Genomic DNA, 21,294 nt, shown 5'->3' with positions numbered 1-21,294 from the left:
TAGTGCTTACTATGGATTATCTGTTTTGCCTGGTGGTCATTGGGAACTATCTGTAGCCAAAAGGCATCTCATGTTTGTGGTTTCTAGGAGTTTCAGAAAAATAAAAGCTACAGGGATGATAGAATCCTTAATATCCATACACTCAATCAACTGAATAATTTTAGTTATTACTAACAGGTTTCTATAAAAAGGTGTAATTGTAAACATGAGTATAGCATTCTCTAAAGAGTTTAGAAAAGCTTGGTGACATTCTGTCCCTGCCACTGTAAAACTACAATCAATATTTAAATGAGCATTTCTCTATTTTTCAAGATGTATTTTAATGCAGGAAATGTAATTTTCACCTTACATAAATGAAGCAAAATTAGGATAGAGAGACTTTAAAATGGAATTTTAACATGCCCAATGAATTTGTCCTGTTCCTGGTAACAAAATAGTTTGACGTCCATAATATTCATGAGAAAAATCACAGAAAAAAACGTAAAAAAGAAAACAAACTAAAATTACAGTAATTAGGGAATGTCAGTATCTGTGATAATAGATAATATTGACAGTGTTTTTCAAGTCCACTGCAATTATTGGAACAAAATCTGTCCCTACTGCAAAATGACACAATAAATTGAAGAGAGAAACTGAAAGACCTGCATGGCCAGAAATAAAAAGTAAGAGGAGAGTCTAAATGAATCATTCTTATATAAGCAGGGGGAAAAGCAGTTAGTAAGATATTTTAGAAGTGACTTAGGAACTTAACAATCTTAGCCTCAGAATCCAAGGTTCTGGTAACTTTGGAAAATGACATGTAAATTAGGTAGGTAGTGTTAATGCATCTTAATCTCATTGAAATATATTCACTCAATGACTTAAGTGTATGCAAACATTGATACTTGCATATATTTTTTCCTACTTGGAATAAGTAGTAGAAGAATATGTGAAAATAGTATTCTATTTAAGTGGAATGTTTGTAGTACATGGTAAATAAATTATCAACAGAAAAGTACTAGGGACTAATAAAACAGGAACAAGAAAACACACATTCTGCAATTGTATGGTTATGAAAACTCCTGGAACTCGCAACTAGCTACTAACTAGAACACAACATAATGATTTGGTAGGATAAAATCAGAATAAATAAAATTTATAAACTTGTGAGCTCCCTATGCCAATCCTGGCTCACAGGAGTGTATATTTATATATTTATACACTCCTGTATATATTTTAGGGTATATTAAAGGGTATTTTTCTATTGGGTGATGAAGCCTGGACTATGACTGCCAGGTAAGAGGTCCCTTTTCAGTGAGGTAGTTAGCTGAATGTTTGGGAAGACTGACCTGAGTCACGATTTTTCAAAAGTTTATGAATCAAGCTAATTTGTTAAATATGCTTAGACAATAACTAGTTAAACAATTACAAGTTTTGTTGCTAAGTCCAAGCATTACCAAACCTCTGGGAGAGAAGTGCAAAAGTGAGAGCAGCTATGAATGTGATCATAGGTAAGTATGGATGAACACTCTTCATTTAAAGAGAAAACTGTACATAATTACTCTAATACGTGTTTTAAGAAAGCTTTATGATATACATCTATAAAAGCTTTTGCAGAGAAACAAAAACATATTTCTCAACTAAAAGGATATGAATTGTTAAACATGTTGGAATCCAAGTTTAAAGCAATATTAATAAAAGGTGTTAGTCTGTGAGAACTATCAAGAGATAGTTCTCAGGAGAACTATCAGGACAACAATAAAGAACTATTAGAAAGTGAAATATAGGGATTTATCTGCTTAACAGTTTTTATATTGTGACTGAACTGAAATCATCAATGATCTGATTTTATTCTGGGTTTACTCCTCATGTGTAGTTGGCACAGCATCTTGGCTGATGTATAGAAAAAGATGAATCAGATTTTAGAACACTTTTTTTAAATGGGAAGCCATTCATCTCCAGTGTTATAAATGAACAACGTGGATTTGTGTACACCAATGGTTCTCAGACTTTCATCTGCAAACATTTTCTGTCAGTCACCTTTCATCTCCACATCCGATTTAAACACAGCAAAAACAATACATAGAAGGAAAAATATGAAGACATTTTAAAAGACATTTACCACTGTGGACAACTCTATATGGACCAAATTGGTGTCTAGATTTAAACTGGAAGTATTGATTTAGAGCAATGAAGCAGAGCAGTGCTTCATTCTTGCAGAGGCCAGATCAGCTGGATGAAAGGAATCATGAACTGCAAGAACTAAGGTGCAGCTGCTATCTGCCCACTTGAGGCTTTGGGATCTGGCCCATCTGGTTTGTTTTCTCATAGGATGGCTTACTGTTTCTAAGAATGACATACATAATAACATATTGCTCCATGTTGTGAGTCACAGATGAGGCCATTTATTTTCTCCTGCTATGCATTTGTTTGGTTTCATGAAAAGGCAGAATAAGGAAATTCACAGGCATCCTGCTTCAGTATAGACTGGAGGACACAGCAGAGGAAAATGATATGTGCTCTCACACAATCTCATCATCACTATCTTATTGGGAAGCAGCCAATTTATTCATCAAAGGATTCAGCTTTACACCTTTTTTAATATGCTAAATGAAACAATGAAACAGCAAAGCATTTGGAACATAGCTAATGGTTACCTTGCTTTTGGACTGGCAGGTTTACAACAATGTTTAGAAAATGTCCATGCAAATGTACATGGAATTGGAAAAATGAATTGTGTCCCATACTTGTAAAACTTGGAAGTTTCCAACACGTGGTGAAAGACTTATCAAATCTTATGGATAAAATATATGCCACAACTTTGCTTTCTTTCTTTTACGGTTATTTGCCACATGGAGGTGACAAGAGACTAATCCCCTGCAGAAAGCTGACAAACATTGCTGATTGCCCTCCAACAACTGATGCCAAGTACTGTGTAGTTTCATGAAGTCTCTCTCTGACCACACAAGATTGTCTGTCTGGCACTGCTAAGAAAGACAACAATTTGTAATCTCTTTGTGAGATAAAGGGAAACAAGGAGCTCTGGATTAACTAAGAAAACTAGTTCCATATTCTATACGTACAGCATGTTGTGTTAATACACATATGCTACTAGAGTACATATAGAGTACAGAGTATATGTACAAATGTAGCTCTATGCTACATTTTTTTTTTCTGATGAGATAATGTATAACTTTGAAGAGGCTGACTTGCAACATCACAGCTCCCAACACTAAGTCTTGTGGTACGATCAGACCCACAGGACTATCATGTACTTAAGTTTATCCTTTATACGGCCCAGTCTGACAAATGAAAAAATGGAAGAATTAGAGAAGGAATAAGACTCTGGAGTTCTGCTATTGGACATCCAGCCTGAAAGCACTGTTTCAGAAGGTAGAATGTTTTCAGCAATCCAGAGTCACATCTACCAGCCCATCTGCAGTTAATTTGGAGCAGAACCTCAAATAGCACAAGATGCCTTTGTTTGGAGACCCTTACCAGTGGAATCTAGAGAACAAATTAGCTGTTGGGTGTCCAACATAGAATGAGGTGAAGAGCTTTCCAAAGTTTGCTGACCTCAATTAAGTAGATCTGTATTGACTGTAACAAGAATTTAGAGATGTAAAACAGAGATCTATTTTTTATGTGAATCACTAAACTACAGATAACTAACACTACAACTCTGAATCTGGACATTGCACAAATCTCTTCTAATGTAGCACCGTAGTAAGCAACATTACTACTATTTGTTATTTGGTTCTACAGAAACTGTTTTGCTCCCTGCTATTTTCACAGAATACAGAGCCACAGAGTACTTTTTTTAATAATCTGCATTTTTATGTCTAATGAGAAAGAACAAATCTGAGCAAAAGAAAAAAAAAAAAGTTCTAAATATGAAAGCAAATTTTCCAGGACATCCAGTTGGAAAAATGCTCCCAGCTGTTTCTTCCTTATTAATATTACTAATCACGGGGTGGATAAAAAGAGAAAATGGTATGTTATCATAAATCCCTACAATAATAAATAAACCAGACAATAATAAATTGTGAGGGTTTACAGAACAGCTCTCTTAGATCAGCATTTTGTTAGAGAAAAATGGTGTCAGTGAGCACTTTTCAGGCTGGGCCCAGAAAGGCAACTAAACTGGCTAAGAATGTGGTATAAACTAGATACAAAGAGGTAATAAAAACATTCCACTTCTGGGTTAGCAGTTCAACACACAAGTCTACTATCTAGGCTGCTCCACTGGTGTATTTCAATACCAGAAGGATACCTGGAGGTATTTAAAAGACATGTAGATACAGCACTAAGGGACATGATTAAGTGATGGGACTCTGTAGGTCAAGTTATTGGCTGGACTTGATCTTGAAGGTCTTTTCCAACCTAGATGATTCTGTAATTCTGTGATTCTAACACTGACCCATCCTGTCACAAGACATCACCTGGGAGAATAACTTAAAAAAGAAACAAAAATGGGATGAAAATGAGACTACATATATATATATATATATTTCTGTTGTCAAAGCATCTGACAAACAGAGAAGAGGTGATTTTTATTTACAATGGCTGCCTGATGATTCCAAATTATCATGTATCAGTGATCAAACAGCTTTCTCTTCTGGATCATGGCAGTTGCTGGGAAAATAAGGAGAGCAGACTTTTCAGATACAGTTTATATTTCCTCTGTAAAGTGTTCCTGACTGTTATTTCCTCAGTACCCTAGTAACAACTAGTCACATTCTTGGAATTATCATGTAATAAGGTTATTACTGATTTTTAGCTACTTGGAGGAAACATGTTATACTGGTGGTTGCCAGAGTATTTCAAATTAAATCAATGGGTTTAGCAGATCTCACAAACAAAGCTAAAAACAGTGATTTGAAAAAAAAAAATAAAAATCTAATAAAGCTTATATTTTAATATGTATGTACTCACAACATCCAAAGACAGACAGAGTATTTGTACAAAGAAGCACGGTTTTTCAGACATTTTATATACATCAAAACAAAATTTCACAGATGTAGATCTTAAGTCACACTTAGCAAGAGATGCTAAAATATATCTGAAATGGATTTTAAAATTTAATAATGTAGTTAAAAGGCTGCAAAATAAAACAAAATAAATTAAAAAATCTTTTATTGTTTTTCTCTGTTGAAAAAGACAAAATTAATGCATTTTATTGATAAAGACTTTCAGGGTCCTTCACGTTCCGTGTTCTAAGTGACGTCATTCTTTGTTAAAAAGAATTTGAAATAAAATTCACACAGCCTACATCTGCAAACAGACTGAAATTATTACAAGCGTCATGCTTCTGCCACCTAACTCAATGATTTCAAAGTAGTTTCACATCAATGATTCACATGTTGGATTCTTTTGTTTTTATTTTTGGGATCAAATCCACACATAATCAGTGAGAAGTTTTATCTATCACCATCCACTCCATTTCAAGAATATTATTGTTATTTATTGGTTTTCTAACATTGTGTAATTTGATTGTTTCCCATTTTAGCAACTGGCTAGAACATTGTGGACACAGAAATGTGAACCAGAATGTATTATGCCAAAACTGTATTGAAAATGCTCACCCTACTCATTAAGTGGACCGTTTTCCTGATTTGTCCCCTAAAATTATTTCACCTCCATTCTACTTTTAGTAACCATATTGGTGCCCATTTTAATCACTTGAAACCTAAGTTTCTAAGTTTATGCCTAATACACATTGCAACTGGCACTACCTCATTTGGCTGACCTATTATCTTCTTATGACCATCTAGAAAAATATACACTTTCTGAAAGTGGTCTGTAGCAAAATTCTAAGGATACAAGAAAGAAGGACTGCTTAATTGACATTCCTCTGTCTTGTTGATAAAGCTTTTAATTTTACTTAGTCATACTAAGCTTTTTCCTTTTAATGATGCCTCTCTTACTGTATTTTTCAGGAAGTAAAATTAATAGTTAGGTAGTAAAATAACAGAAAGACTGAAATGAGTTTTAGAGAGAAAAAATATTTTTACTGCAACCAAGAACAATCTGGAGGGAATGTAGCACAGCAGAGATTCAGGAATTTATACTATTTGCCCACAGCATGTTACTTGAGGACCAGAAGAAGTAAACACCACACAGAGATGATGAATTACTGATTATTTTAGCATTGGCACAGGAGAGATGAATGTCTGCTTTCCTGAACTCCCACAACACGCTTCCCTGCAGCATGCAGGGTCTAAGCAACACCTGCATGAGGGGTTATAGAAGTACTCTAAGCACTTTACTGATTTTGCTCCTACCAGAATTCATGGCCCAATTACTGCTAAGTTCAGTGGGTGCACATTCACAAACAGCCACAGGGTCGTGTGTGATTATCTTAGACTCACAAAGATTGAAATATCACCTTCACAAAATGAGAAGTGATGAGTCTCCCCAACACTGCTTAGGATTTGTTCTGAGTGGCCCAATAAATATTTTTGAAGAGCGTGTGTGTGGGGAGGGGAAGAGGACATCGCTGTCCACCACCATGTCTATAACTGCTCTGCCCAGTTGGAAGGCTGAAACACCAATGACTTCCACACCAAAAACTGAAAGGCTATTTCTGTTACGTTTAATTTTGTAAAGGTTTTGAGGTGAGTCAGCAAAAGGATCAAAATGCTGAGTGATGCAGTGGTGGTAGGGACTAGACGTAACATAGACAAGCACCAGGACATTCAGAAAAGGGAAATGGGACAATGGTTAACTGTGAAAGAAGACTACTTCTTGATGCTTAATTTCTATCATATTAAGGACTAAGGATTTTGTACATCTTTTGTAAAGAAGACTCCATCAATGCTACTTGGTCTATCCTCGGGTCCTTCTGGTAATGGAAACAATTTCCAGCATCCAAATTCCAACTCAAGCTTTATAGGACTGGACCCTTGGCTTGTTTTACCAGATAGAGAACAGGAAGTATATAGAGAGGCCACAATTACATGAAATCAAAGTATGCACTCACTCTGCAGGTTTATATTTTTCCACAACACAGAAGATTTAGAACTCAGAGAACTATCAAAAGACAAAACCATTCATTTTAAACTTTACCAAAAGTTCAGTGGACTTGGAAATGGGCACAGATTCACACATACAGAAATGAACACAGTTACCAAAATCTGCTGCTGTTTTGTTTTGTTTTGTTTTAGTAGATACCTTAATTCTACGTTAAATTGCGAATAAAAATAAAAATAAAAGTTGCTATCACTTAACACAGTAGAATTGGCAAAGTTTAAACCTGTCCACTTTAGGAAAGATACACCTTTTCCATGAGAAAATCTAATAATTTGAATACTGCAGTATGCAATACATGTATCATGCATGTATTGTACAATGTAAACAGATGAGTCTTCTTGTTTTTCTTCTAACTATAGAAACAGAAAAAAATCAAGAACATTAAGAAAATGAGGTCAAAAAGTGTATAGTTACTGGAATTAATAGCAAATATGTAATATATGAGCCTATCAAGATATTAAAGATCCAGCGAAATCAGTGAGTGGGTTTTGTTTTGTTTTGTTTTGTTTTGTTTTGTTTTGTTTTAATTCCTGGAGACCATTATCTTACCATCTGTAAACTGATAACTACAAGAATTGCTAAAATGCTGTGCTTGCACCACATCTCTGAAAACTGTGAAGTAAGATAGGTATGTGGTTTTAATAGGATTACAAGTCAGAGCCATAGTTATGATGTCAGTTTGTGATCTATACTGGAAGGCTAAAATAACTGTCAGGAGAAAATATCATCTACAAAGAGATAACACTTCAAATGAGCAGTTTACTTTCTCACAGCATAGATTAACATTCATACAGCACAGGGCAGAGGGCTGTATCCTGTCCACATCATGCTGAATAACATTAATGCAAATATCTGAGCTCTTGTAGCAAATCCAACAAACAGACTAGGAAGTGGGACTTAAGTGGCATAGCAAAGGAAATAGATAATTTTTACTTCATAAATACTTGACTTATGTAACCTTGGTTACACAATGGTTTTAATGTAAGATTGAAGCATTAGTTAAAATGTATTATCAATAAAATTTTTAATAAGCATTTTACAAATGGTATCAGTGTAAGTAAGCCAGGATTACAACACTGAACAGTATTTGGAAAAGACAAACAGATAGACAGACAGACAGAAAGAAAGAAAAGAAAGAGAGAGAGAAAAAACAACTAATGCTCAGAGATACTTCTTTGCTTTTGTTTGTTTGTTTGTTTGTTTTTGGTTTTGTGTGTTCCAAGCTGTATTCATCCACAAAGGTATTTCAGTTAAAGAAAGGACTCCTTCTCGTCAACATGTTCCCATTCACTTGTTCTTACATTGCAATTAAATGAAGGAAAAGGTCAAAATTGTTCAGTCTGTTACATATTACACAGTTACTAATGTCAACTTTACTGGTTATCAAGGTTGACTTTACCTCAATGGTAAAGTCAATACCAGCTTATTTATGAGTGAGAATTAAAGGCTGGATATCAGGAAAAGGTTCTTCACTAAGAGGATGGCTGGGCACTGGAACAGGTTCACCAGGGAAGTGATCACAGCATGGAGCCTGCCGGAATTCAAGAAGCATTTGTACAATGCTCTGACATACAGTTTGTTTTTTGAGTGCTCCTGTGTGGAGCCAAGGTTTGGACTTGATGATCCTTGTGGGTCCTCTCCAACTTGGGATATTCTGTGATTCTATAATAATACATAAATTAAGTATTCTGAAACCAAACTTATGTTATTCTGATATGCTTCTTATTATATTACTCATGTTTTTTGTCTCTTCCATTTAAACCCCTAAATATTTATTATTTAATACCCTAAGTATTTATTATTTATTAACCTCTAGATTAGAGGTTAGAAGGAAATTTTTCACTCAGAGGGTGGTGAGGCACTGGAGAAGGTTGCCCAGAGAGGCTGTGGATGACCCATCCCTGGATGTTTTCAAGACCAGGTTAGATGAGGTCCTGAGCAACCTGATCTAGTGGGTGGCATCCCTGCCTATGGCAGGGGGGTTGGAACTAGATAATCTTTAAGGTCCCTTCCAACCCAGGCCATTCTATGACTCTCTATATTTTCCACCATTGGTTATTTTTTTTCTCATTACAGCTGTGCACGGAGCCCTAGCACTGGACTGCAACACCATCACACCTAACAAACACAGAATAACAAGAAAATCTCTGCCAAAAAGTCACAATCTAAAGATACATTTTTAAAGGCAGTGAATTACCATCTTGGTATTTATTGCTGACACAGCGCCTAAGAAATTAAAATTGAAGCCCACTGTTTTAACTACAACATTTGAGGTGAACCTTTTCTCAGTACCCCACTCTGTTTTTCCTATTGTCTTTGCAATGGAATTTGTGAACCATGTACAGTTCAAATATAACCACATTAAAAGCATGATGCCATACTAAAAGGAAGTTTTAAACTATGGAAATTCTGTGAATTTAAGAGAGACCAAGATGGATCAAAGTGCTAGCAAATAAATAATATGTCATGGTTACTCTTCCTTTTAATTTGATAAAATAAATCCTAGCTCAATAAACACTGTGGCCTTCAGCTGCAGACACTACATAGGAAAAATATGGTTAGTACTCCATAAACCACAAAATGTTCCAGTTACTACCAGTATAATCCTGCATGTATGATTTAATAGAGTGTTACAAATGAAATAGATGACTGTTACTATTTCTAGGTGGCTCCAAAGAGACAAGAGGGAGGAAAAGAGGAGCACCCAGACAGAAAACACTCATTTATTCATTGATGAAAGCAAGACACATATATTCAAGCACATCTCTGTGGCTGAATGTTTTTCATACAGGTAACAGTTTACGGTCATACTGGAGCAGGTCCATCAAAAAGCCACTAAGATGATTAATGGATCTGTCATACTAAAAGAGGTGGAGGGAGCTCTGACTGTTTGTACTTGAGACAAGAATGTTCTGAAGAAATCTCTTCAACGGGAATAAATACCTGAAGTGAGAGGAGCTGGACTGAAGATGACAAAGCCAGACTGCTTCCAGTGGTGTCTGGTGACACAAAAAGAGGCCATTGACATAAATTCAAATGAAGGAAAATTCCATTTAATGTTTTAAAAAAGTAATAATAATCCTTTTACTCTGAGTGTTGTTGAACAACTAGACAGATTTCCCAGAGATGTTGTGGAGTCTCCATCTTTGGAGGTATTCAGAACCCTAATTAATGTACATGGTCTTAAGCAACCTGCTTTAGGTCAATGGCCTTGCTTATGCACAGAGGTGGACAAGAAGACCTCCAGAAGTGCTTTCCAGCCTCAGTAATTCTGTAATTCTGTGTGAGAAGGTACCTAGCACACAGAATAAAATACTCAGTCCTAGGAACACTCAGTGTCTGTTTTTATTGTTTTTACAAACAGAACACAAAGTAAACACAGGGAATTCAAGTAAAGCACTCATTCAATGAATTACTTACAGATGTTAATTTTTTAAAGTGTGAGGATAGGTTTGGGATGTCTAGAGAGGTATTGAAAATAACGTGATACTGACTTACAAAAGAATTTCTCTCGGGACAACCTGCAATTTCAGAAGTGAAACAAATTAATAAGATAATCATTTTGTAAAAATAAATTGTTCCCTTGTAACAGTGTAAACCAGAAATAAGTCCATGTAAGTCAGTTAAGATACAAAACTGTGAAACTGGGTTAGTGTTAGGCATCTTTTTGTGGTGCAGAAATTCTCTCTTTGCCACCCAATTCAGTGCCCACTGTGAAATGTGGATCTTTTGAAGACCTGGAATATTAATGGGCCTATCTCTAGAAAATGATACTTAGGTATTGGGATCAGCTTAATGTCTTGTTTCCCAATCGGTGGATTTAAATAAGTTTGCAGTCTGGATGAAAGGGAGAAGGCTAAATACAGGCCTGTTGAGACAGGACACTCCCAGAAGAGCAGGCCTTGTGACATCTTTGTGCAGAGATGATCAAAGGACCACTCATGCTGCTGGAGTGAAAGCAAGATAAAGTTCTGCTGCTGTTGTGGGTCACCAGCCAGAGGTGCCTGATTGCTCTCCTAGCTGGGACGTGACAACTGATTGGACATCCTGCATCAAGTGATTGACTCCATGTGGAGGGAGTCAGCCTTGCACCAGCCTTTCCCCAGTGTTACTCCCTGCTGTCTGATCTGAGTCTGCTGTGAAAAGGAACTGTGGAAGGATGGCTATGCAGCATACTCTTTTCTGTCACCTTTTTCTGTGATCTCTTTCTTGTATTTACCACAATAAAAAGTTTGATCTTTTGGGGAGAAACTAGGCCCTTGTTTGCACAGTTCCAAAAGTGTAACCCACTAGTAGGTGTGCTAAAAGAAATAAGAACTTGGCATCTAGTTTATTTATCATCAAACAATGGAAAAGGACAGAAAACATGGTATTTACCTAAAGGCAACACCTCTAAAAATTGTGTCACATCAGTACTCAGGGAAAGAGCTGCTATGAAAGATCAGAACAAAAACCAGAACAACATTAGGAACAAAAACATCAGATTTCTTCCACACAGAAAAGAAAAAAACAAATAAGGAGCTGTCTCCTTTACTTATGGTCCTAAGAACAGGAAATCCTTTCACCTGACTTAAAAATCACAGGATGAACAGGAAAAAAATATAAAATCAGTATTACAGAAATATATTTTTTTCCTTTTGTACTTACATATACCCTTCAATGATCTATGCAATTCTTTAGGCAATGTGAGTATTTGTTGCAAGTTGCTTATCTAACCAATATAAAGTTCAAGCAAGACTCATGCCCTTGAGACATGAATAATAATAATAATATTGAACATCTGATTCAGTCCACCCCAGCAGTAATTTGGTTAGGATTAAAAAAAATAAAATTAGAATTCATAAAGCACTGAGAGAAAAGCAGAAAACTCAACTATGCAGTCTACACAATATTCTCCATGCCTCTATATAGATTTCAGTATAGCTCTCAGTTATTTAGCACACACAAGACCTAAAAATATGGTGTAAGTAACAGCTGTAGGGTCACTAAAAAGCTAGTGGCTATATTACAAAAAAGCTGTCTATAAAATGAAACAGCAGGTCTTGATGTCCCTCGAGTACTTTTCAGGAGTTATCTCTTGAGATCTTTAGACACCTGGGCTCTTTCTCAGCCTGCAGAAATATGAGCAACCTAAAGTCTGTTATGTGTGTGCATCTTTTGACAGAGACCAAAAACTTCCTGCTGTGAAACATCCACAGGAAAACATCAGCCAGGTTTTGCATGACTGAACAAATGCTTGTGCCAGCAGGTAGATCATCTCTCTCTCTCTCTCCAATTTCATTGTTTTAAGAAGAATTTGTCACAAATATGCACTAAATTTCATTTTTCATCTTAGATTATGGGGTTAACCGAAATGTGTTATAACAGCTATCCTCAGCAAATGCAGCAGTTTGGACTAAACTACAATTTAATTTTTAAGGGTCTTGCTGATATAAGTGGATAGAGGTTTACAACTAATGCACGCTAGTCAGTGGCAAACTGTTTTTCATTGCAGGTGAGATGTGAAAGCATGACAAGCAACTTTGCAGTGTTAAAGATACAACATCTTGGGGGAACTGACAGATTCCACGCCAGAACCCATGATTTAATAAAATAGCTTGCACTTCCTCCTATTAATGTTCCAAGGGAATACAGTGCCATAATACAAATTCATTTTTCATATATCCAACATCACTCCCTGCCAAGCACATTTCTTCTTTTGAGCTGACAGCTTCTGTTGAGAACATCATAAAGGACTGTAAAAACCATTTGCAAAATTGCATTTCTGCAACAAGCTTTCTACAGCCTTCATTCCAAATCACAACCAGTCTGCATAAAGTTCTCGTTTGATTCAACTGAACAGCCTATTTTACAGCTCCAACACTGCTGGTTATCTGTGTGATTCAGTCAGCTACCAAAATGAGCTTCACTAAAGTCAATATTCATATCTTTGCTTCAATTTGCTCATTCGTCTTTCCACTGATGCAAAACTAAAAGACACCCTTACTGTCAAATCTATCTTCAAGTTTTAAGAAAAGAAAAAGTATTATTCCCCATAGTCTGGGATCACCTCTAGGTGTGTCTGTCAATTGAGTAATAAGGAAGATTAATGTCCTTTCTGTCACACAGGTGAAGTTATCCTGGAACATGAACATCTGGGTAAGCTTCAACTTCTGAGCAAACTTTCCGTACAAGTTAGATATTCTCTTGGGGCTTCAGAGGCTTTAACTACGCCAAGTTGAGCAGTGCCACAGAGTGCTTCCAGGCACTGCAGTTCAACATGTGGTATCATTTAAATGTCTGATGAATCACTAGCCTTGGTGGCCATGTAAACAGCATTGTCCCAAGCAATTTCTGGTCAGGCTGTGGGAGTTATCCTGGGTCAGATATGGATGTGACCACTTCATTCTATAAGGTGAAACAATTCAGTTCTAAGGGAGCACAGCATTCTCTGCCAGTGGGTCTCAGCACCTTCTGGACATACTCAAATCACTTGCACATATGCCTGAAAAACAGACTCATAATCTATTCCTAATCTTGATGAAGTAATAAGGACTTTTGCCACAGAAACTAATGGGCTGTGATTTCAGGTACAGACTCACCAGATTTCACACAGTGAGGATATGCATGTAGCTCCCATCTAATGCTGCCCTGCTGCTATCCCATCACCAGGCCTGACACTTGGTGTCACTGCTTCTAACTCCACTCAGCATCCTGACACACTTGATGTAGCTGGTTGTGGATCAACTGATGGCTTATAGTTTGAAGCACCCAGAGTATGAAGTAGGCAGTGATGGTCCACTGCAGCGGAGGAAATGTCCCATAAAAGCATGCATTCCCCACCACCAGCCTAACAACAAGGATCCTGCCATGCTGAAGAACCAAGTCCCACACGGGTGGGTGATCTGGCCTCAGGAGCAGAGGATGAACCTTCCACATGGCTTGGCTTTCACCTCTGTCCCATGGCCAGATGAGAAAAGTTAGATACAGGATTTCTCAGAGCTTGAAGGATTCAAATGCTGGATTTCTGTGCTGTAAAACCAAATCACTCATACTTCCCCACCGTGATAATGTGCTGTGAAACCAAACTCAAACTGTTTCCAAGACATTCAGATGCTGTGTTCACCAGCAGCATGCAAGTCCTTATATAAATGAAATTAATTTGTCCAGTGCTGCAGAATGAAGCTACTTGACATTAATACCACGGAAACTTATGAATGACAAGATTTTGCAAATTAGAGAAGAATAAACTCCACTAAAACATGGCTATCACAAGTTGTGCTGTATTTATTTGACAAGTTATAGCTCAGTAATCTAGCAGATATGCTGTATGATTACATTTTGTAAATGTAATTAAACCTTAGTAGTATGAGACCTCACTACAGCATATGCTATTAAATCCTTACTGAGAGCTGTTACAGAAACACAAGGATCACTGTTCTGTCCTCCCTCACGTATTTTTTTTTTTTTTTTTTTTTTTTGGGGGGGGGTGGAGATTATAAAGTGAAGTACTTAACGAAGTGCAGATTATCATTATTTTGCTAAATATGACTGTGGCACAATATTTATACATTATTAATTTATCTCTGACTTTCACAGCTCTCAGAAAGTTCACAATATGAACTAAAATATGACTGCAAGTGGAGTCATATATGGGCTAAAATATGACTGCAAGTGGAAAGATAGAATTTGAATTTCTTTGACATTTTTAGGGCAAAAGGGAGGGGAACCCTAAGATACTCAAAATCTGTTGTTTGCACAGCGACCACAGTGATGCTAAATAGAGCTTGTGTCAGCAGGCAGAAAAGACAGAACTGTGTGCTAAGGGGGAACCCAGCTGATAAAGAAGCAACACAGCCAGGGCCCTGGACAAGGCAAGCACATCCAGCTGGCCAACTCCTTTGTCACAACCCTATTTATGAAGCTGGCAGTACAAGAGTATATCTGCTTTTTTGTCATATGAGCATGTCCTGTGCTGTTCGATCTACCGGAAAATTAGAATCAATAAGCTACTAGATGAGCATCCCCAGCTACAAATATAGCTGAAGAAATTAAGAAGTTGAATTAAAACTTAGAAATATGAAGAAGAAAAAAAAATAAAACAAGCTTTTTTTTTTTTTTTTTTTTTTCTTATTATTTACCTTGTGGATTTCCTATCACAAAACTGGAACTAGAAACTACATGAAGAATATAAATAAGAAATTTACTTTCAGTCTTTTGATGCTGCCAGCAAGATATCCCCAGTGCTCCTCAGAACTTGCAAGGTAGCTTTAGCTTCTCCCAAACTGCTGTCATCCTAAACATGTTTTATGGTTGTCGTCCCTGATTCTCTAATGAGAACTAGCAGCAAAATGAAGATTTTGTTCTTCTTTATACTTTAAATGCAGAGATTAAATTTAAATCTGTATGCATAAAAAGCTGAGAGTACTGAGATATAAAAGTCAGCCCACCAGATCTTAGAAAACCTTTTATTCACAGCAGGTTACATCAAGCTATAATTACTGTAGTGAATGGTCTGTTAGCTGTTGAATTTGCCTTTAATAACGAGGTTGTTCCACATCTGGTTAAGTTCTCACTGTGAAACGAGTCTTCTTAGCAGTGAGTTAAAAACATGTATTATGATTAATTGTCAAAAGTATGATATATAGGACAGATTTACGGGAAGGCTGGATCTCTGATTGGATTATCAGGGAGTGAACAGACAAATAAAAATAAATTTGTTCCAAATGTGTATCTTTTTTTCAGGGCAGAGGCAACATCAGGATGAGACTTGTTGATCTTTAGGTATCAGCTGACACTTGTTGATTTCTAGTTATCACCTGACACTGTGCAAATGTACTGAAAGGTTTTTAGATGAAGGAAACAGAGGAAGAATTACATGAAGTTAAACTTGAGAACAGCTTTCTGACAACTTGGGGGAGGTTTACATTTGAGCATCTAAATACATCAGTTATTCCATTAGTTACATGTTTTCAGTATAATATATTGCTAATGTTTTCCTTAATTTATAGTGATGTCAGAGCTGCTGAAAAACACAGATCATCCCTCAGTCAATCAATTCTAACTGGAAGAACTGGTCCCCCCTTTAAACCCTTGATACACCAATTTCAAGAACGAAGGTCTCCAAGATGCTGCAGTGTGTTCCTCTACTAACTTGCAAGGCACAATTCTAAAGTCTATAAAGTAGAATGTGATGCCACTTGTATGAATAGCAATCATTAATCACAGTCTTCGTTGCATTTAGCATGATAGCAGGAAGACCATCTGTATAGATGAAGGAAACTGCCTGCACAGCAAGTACTCCTGTACTTCACCTTCCTGTCAAATCTCTCCTTCAGACTGCTTCATTAACTTCCCCTGCTTTCTTATTGGCTTTCCTTAGTTAGTTCTTTGGCTTTCTTGTAGCTTGCGAGTGGGGTAACCTCACTGCCAGCTGAACAGAGAGGGCAGTTCCTTCACTCCTTGGCCCATCCCCAGCTGCACATGATGGAGAAGAGGAATGGAAATGGGGGAAACTGTAGGCAACTGGTGACCCAGGAGGAGTGCTTCCTCTAAAGGAAAGAAATCTTTTTAGAAGGTCTGGACATTCTTAAATTATCTTGTAATTGCTTTAATCCTCAAAAAAAAAAAAAAAAAAAAAAAAAAAATATAAGCCAGTGGGCAATCCCACACCAAATAGGTTTTCTGACAAAAAAGGCAAATCAGTTCTCCAGCATTTGATCTGCTCTTGCTCAACAGGAATATAAAGATGTACATGTTCATAGAGATTTAGTTGCACAGTTGCATCGCATTGCTATTGGGTAGAATACATCATAGAGGACCAACTAGAAGTCTGGCAGGAAGAAAACCATGTAAATGTTAAAATAATTCCTCCTACTCCAAAGTATGAGGATCAAATAGGAGGTTATGAACTGCATGTTTCCAGTCTTCACCTGAATATTGAATTCTGCAGACATAAGCAGCATAATAAAGGAGGAGGAGATGAGGAAATAATGTCAGCTTCTAAAACCCACATTGTTTCTTCTTGTCTTAATTTATACAGAAATCTAAATACTATAATGTATGGATTCCCTTAATTGTAATTAAGAGGGCAGAGGTTGTGATTCATAAGGGTATAATTACTGTATTTTTCCAGAAGAACACAAATGTGAATAACTTTGAGAGAACATAAGAAAAAAAAATCACAAGTGAAACTGAATAGAAAGAATATAGAGTACTATTGCAGCTCAGTGAAAAATGAGAACATTAATTATAAATCACTCAAATGCACTGGAAAGTCCAGTTCATACTCATTATTAATTAAAGAATGTATTCATGAACAATCTAAAAAGCCAGCTGAAATTAAATTTTCTTAAAGGATTAAAGCTGCAAAAGCAATAGTAATACCAGAAGAGCAAACTGCCAAAGGCACATGATGTTCCAGAGCAACAAGAGAAACATGTCAGAAGCATTTATTTTTGAATTCCGTATAAACAAGCCAAATTGGAAGGCAGGATACCTTCAGTTTATCTGATCACACAGCGTTCACAACCCTTTCCCTTCTTTCAGTTACTATACACCATTAGTAGTCACTGAATTAAATTCTTTCAGATAAGTTAGCAAAGAAATCAGGTGTTAAAATTAGACCCAATGAAGGAATTGTTTTTCAGTTGGAAAACTACAACACTACACATTAATATGATCTATTCCACTTTTCAATAATTCAATATTCATTGGACTACAGATAGAGACAGACTGGCTCTGCAAGCCTAGAGGCTCAGAGAGAAGAGATGAAAGCTCAAATCTCTGCTCCAAACAAGGCTTAAAAGAGATATGAATGTAGGATTCCCTCTGTCCTGGGGAATACCTAGCTGCTTGATAGTTGGGACTATAAGGTGAGGTAAAACAGCTCCAGCTCCTGAGGAAGTGAATATTTAAGAGTAAAACTTGCTGTATACATTGTACCAATGTATTACTGACACTACTTCTAGACTTGTAAAATAAATAGGGCCCTGGAACAGACTGGTCCATGACCATCCATCCTGTTTTACAGTTAGCATGCAACCAAGTTTGATATTGACTTGCGTAAAAACATTGAAAGTTTGGGGGCAGCACTAGCTGGACCCTCTTCTCTGCAAAGCTGTGCAAGGCCAGTAAATGCACTTCAAGTAGAGATGCAAGTTGGGAGGCCACAGCATTCAGCAGATTTCTTGGCACCAGACACAGCAAATAACTGGATTCTACCCCACACCAGACATATTCACAAGGAAAGTGGCAAAAAGGACTGTAAGGATTTTGCTGTTAAACAGTTTCACCAGCACTGAAGGTTTGGAAGATGGTGGCCAGAGGAGAATTTGCAAATGATGGGGTGTAGCCTTACCTCAGCTAAACAAAACAAAACAAAACAAAGGCAAACAAAGAAAAAAGTCTTGCAATTTGTAGAAACTAGATAATTTCCTAATAAAAGAAGATAACTTGTATCAATAAGAATAAATAATATATATATATAAATACATAAAAGAAAGAAGGAATAATAAAAATTACTGGAATCAACCCTTGACAAAGCAAACTAAAATTTACTAATCCAAGCAAGTTATCTAACAGAATGTTATCTCAAATGACAAGAATTTTGCAAGACAAAATATCCCAAACAGTCAAAAAAAAAAAAAAAGAGAGAGAGAGACCTGAGACCTGAGGCAGTAAAGCAGACAGAGTTCAAAGCAGTAGCACAGCAAAAGGAACACACATAGACGCATACACTGTCAGAATGAAAATAAGCCAAGCAAATGCCCAGAAGATACAATTTTTGTTTACAAATGCATAGACAAAAAAAAAAAAAAAAAGTCTTCTATGATCAGCGTTTTTGTAAAATTAATGCTTGATGTTGTGAAGAAAGTGGGGAGGTAGCAGACAGCGCAGACAACAAGAGGATTTGAGCTAATAGATCAGACATTCATGAGCTGCTACTGTTTCATAAATAGCTGATAGTGGGTCTGTGAATGTTGGGAAATGATCAGAAAACTGCAGCACATATCCTCAGGTGTTGACACTGGCATTTAAGGTTCTCAAATTAGAAAATGGCAACACCTCTTCATAATCCCAGAAGAAATGGCATGGAGGCCCATTCCTATCAGTTTGATCTGTAAGATCTCAGAAAGCAATCACTGCAGCAAGATGAGAACATGGAGGTGTCAGGACAAGAAGACTCACAAGCTCTTAATATTTCATTTTGTAGAAAAGCCAGCAAGTACAAGCAAGACTTCTTTAAAAATTAATCAAGCAACATTTGTGACCTGAAACATACTTGCATGCTCTTGTGTGTTATATTTGTTTGATCTTCATTTTGTTTTGTACTTTTGTAGATTGACCTCACCAGACAGAAGCTGGGAGAGGGACTTTGAGGTTCCTGTTGGCATGTGCAGCTGCTGAAACAAGAATCAAATACAGCCTCTTTCTTAGAGCCAAAGAACAAAGCCTGAAGAGCACTCAGATAAAAGCAGCTTCAACAGGAACTGCAGGGGGGTTGAGGCTTTCCTGGAAGCTGGGAAATAGAGATGGCAAGAGACAACTACCACCTGATCCCTGCACTAGCAGCGTAATAGACTCAACATGACTGAAAGAAAGAGTCTTGTAAGGACTCTCTTAACTGGGGGTAATTAATTAAATATATATATATATATATATATTGCAACTTCTCTACAGACCCTTTAAAGCAGTTCAGCTATTACAGAGTAACATGTAACAAGGTAAATTTCCATTGTGTAACAAAAAGGTTTCAAGTTCCATGAGAAGAGTGCATTTCTAAACCTCTTCCTTAGTTTTTGCCTGTCTCTAGGAAGGAATTAAGACTACATTTGTAGCAGCAATGTCCTAAAACTAATGGCTGTCTGGCCCAAGAGATTGAACTCTCTAGTCAATCCAATAATGGCTTCTGCTTATTTCATTATAACCTCTGCATTAGAATGTACGTCTGAAGCTATTTTAGTATCTACCATATTTTTCAAACTGCCCTTAGGTAAGAAAAAATTTCAAATGTATGACATGCAAATACCTACATTCCAGTATGTGCCCGACCTTCCTGTCTCTAGAATAAACAATAACAATAAACAGATGTAGCTCCTACTGGTAGACAAGAATTGCAGATACTGTACCAAAATTCACTCATTTGCAGTCACCTAAAACTATACTATATCTAAAGCCAGGAATTTTCCAGTATTTGTGAGTCTTTCATTCTTCTATATTCTTATGAAAAAAGCAGCTTGTAATTGTAAAATCACGTTGTTATTTGAGGACGATGGAAGTAATTTCCCAATCAGGCTGTAATGGTTTCATCTCACTTTACTTTTATAGCTTCTGAATGTTTTTTTGTAATGTTACATGATATGGTATCAATTATTTGTTCCTTCATCTTCTACCCTGGTGTCCAGTGGAATCTTTGTACAGCTCACACATCATCTATCCATATGGTTGTGCACTTATGCTAGAAATGGTGGTGCAGGGGGTGATAAGAATTTAATTACTGTGAGCAACACATTCTAGTATTCCAGTTATGTCTCTACAAAAGTGCAAGATCATGCTTGGGCAGTATATAACTAATTATAGAAGTAACTATTAAATCAGAGGAAAAAAATGAGCAAAAGCTGTTATCAGTCATCTCGGTCCTTCACTGATCTAAGGTTACTAAAGTATCTTTAAGCACAGCCCCATAAGAGTTTTCTCTTGCAAGTATTTCACCTTGCATAGTTTCACTGCTTCTTCAAATATAATTATAGCAGTATTTCTGAATGAAGCATAAACAGCACTAAATTTTTGCTGCTTCAAATATTGGCAGAATTTCAATATAATACATTCAGACTTCTACTGGCATTGATCTGAAGAAATCATTTCCAAATTCAATTTGGTAGCTGTCTGACACCTTACCTGTATTCAAGTGAATTCCAAGACACTGTGCTTTCCTTTTCCACAAGAAAAAATAATTTTAATATTACTGTAAGATATGTTAAACTACTATACTATAAATTTTAACTCAGTAGATTATTTGAAATGAAACTACTGATTCATATTATGCATTTTGACCCCTCTTCCCTTTTTAATTTCATCTTAAAGTTACTGGATTTTGATTTAAAGTAACTTTGAATAGCATATTAATAATAGAACTTTAGTCATGAATCCTCTATTGCACTGTATCTGCTATCATCAATGTAGACCAAATTCTGGCTTTGTTATCTTTGTTATCTTGATACCCCAAATCTCATCCTACTTCATTGTTTTTAATTCATTTTCATAAATTGTGTGTATGAAATGCAGACATCAAATTCAGTTCCA

The 21,294-nt window shown here is 36.5% G+C and overlaps 1 protein-coding gene across 5 annotated transcripts in view; it reads right to left on the bottom strand.

The window, feature by feature from the left end:
- The window catches only part of PCLO (piccolo presynaptic cytomatrix protein), a 365,900-nt gene that overhangs the window by 238,095 nt on the left and 106,511 nt on the right, over window positions 1-21,294 (bottom strand). The window lies entirely within an intron of this gene.

The sequence above is a fragment of the Aythya fuligula genome, chromosome 1 (genome assembly GCF_009819795.1).
Source record: "Aythya fuligula isolate bAytFul2 chromosome 1, bAytFul2.pri, whole genome shotgun sequence".
NCBI lineage: Eukaryota > Metazoa > Chordata > Aves > Anseriformes > Anatidae > Aythya > Aythya fuligula.
The sequence above is the reverse complement of the archived record's forward strand: the minus strand, read 5'-3'. Positions and strand labels throughout refer to the sequence as shown.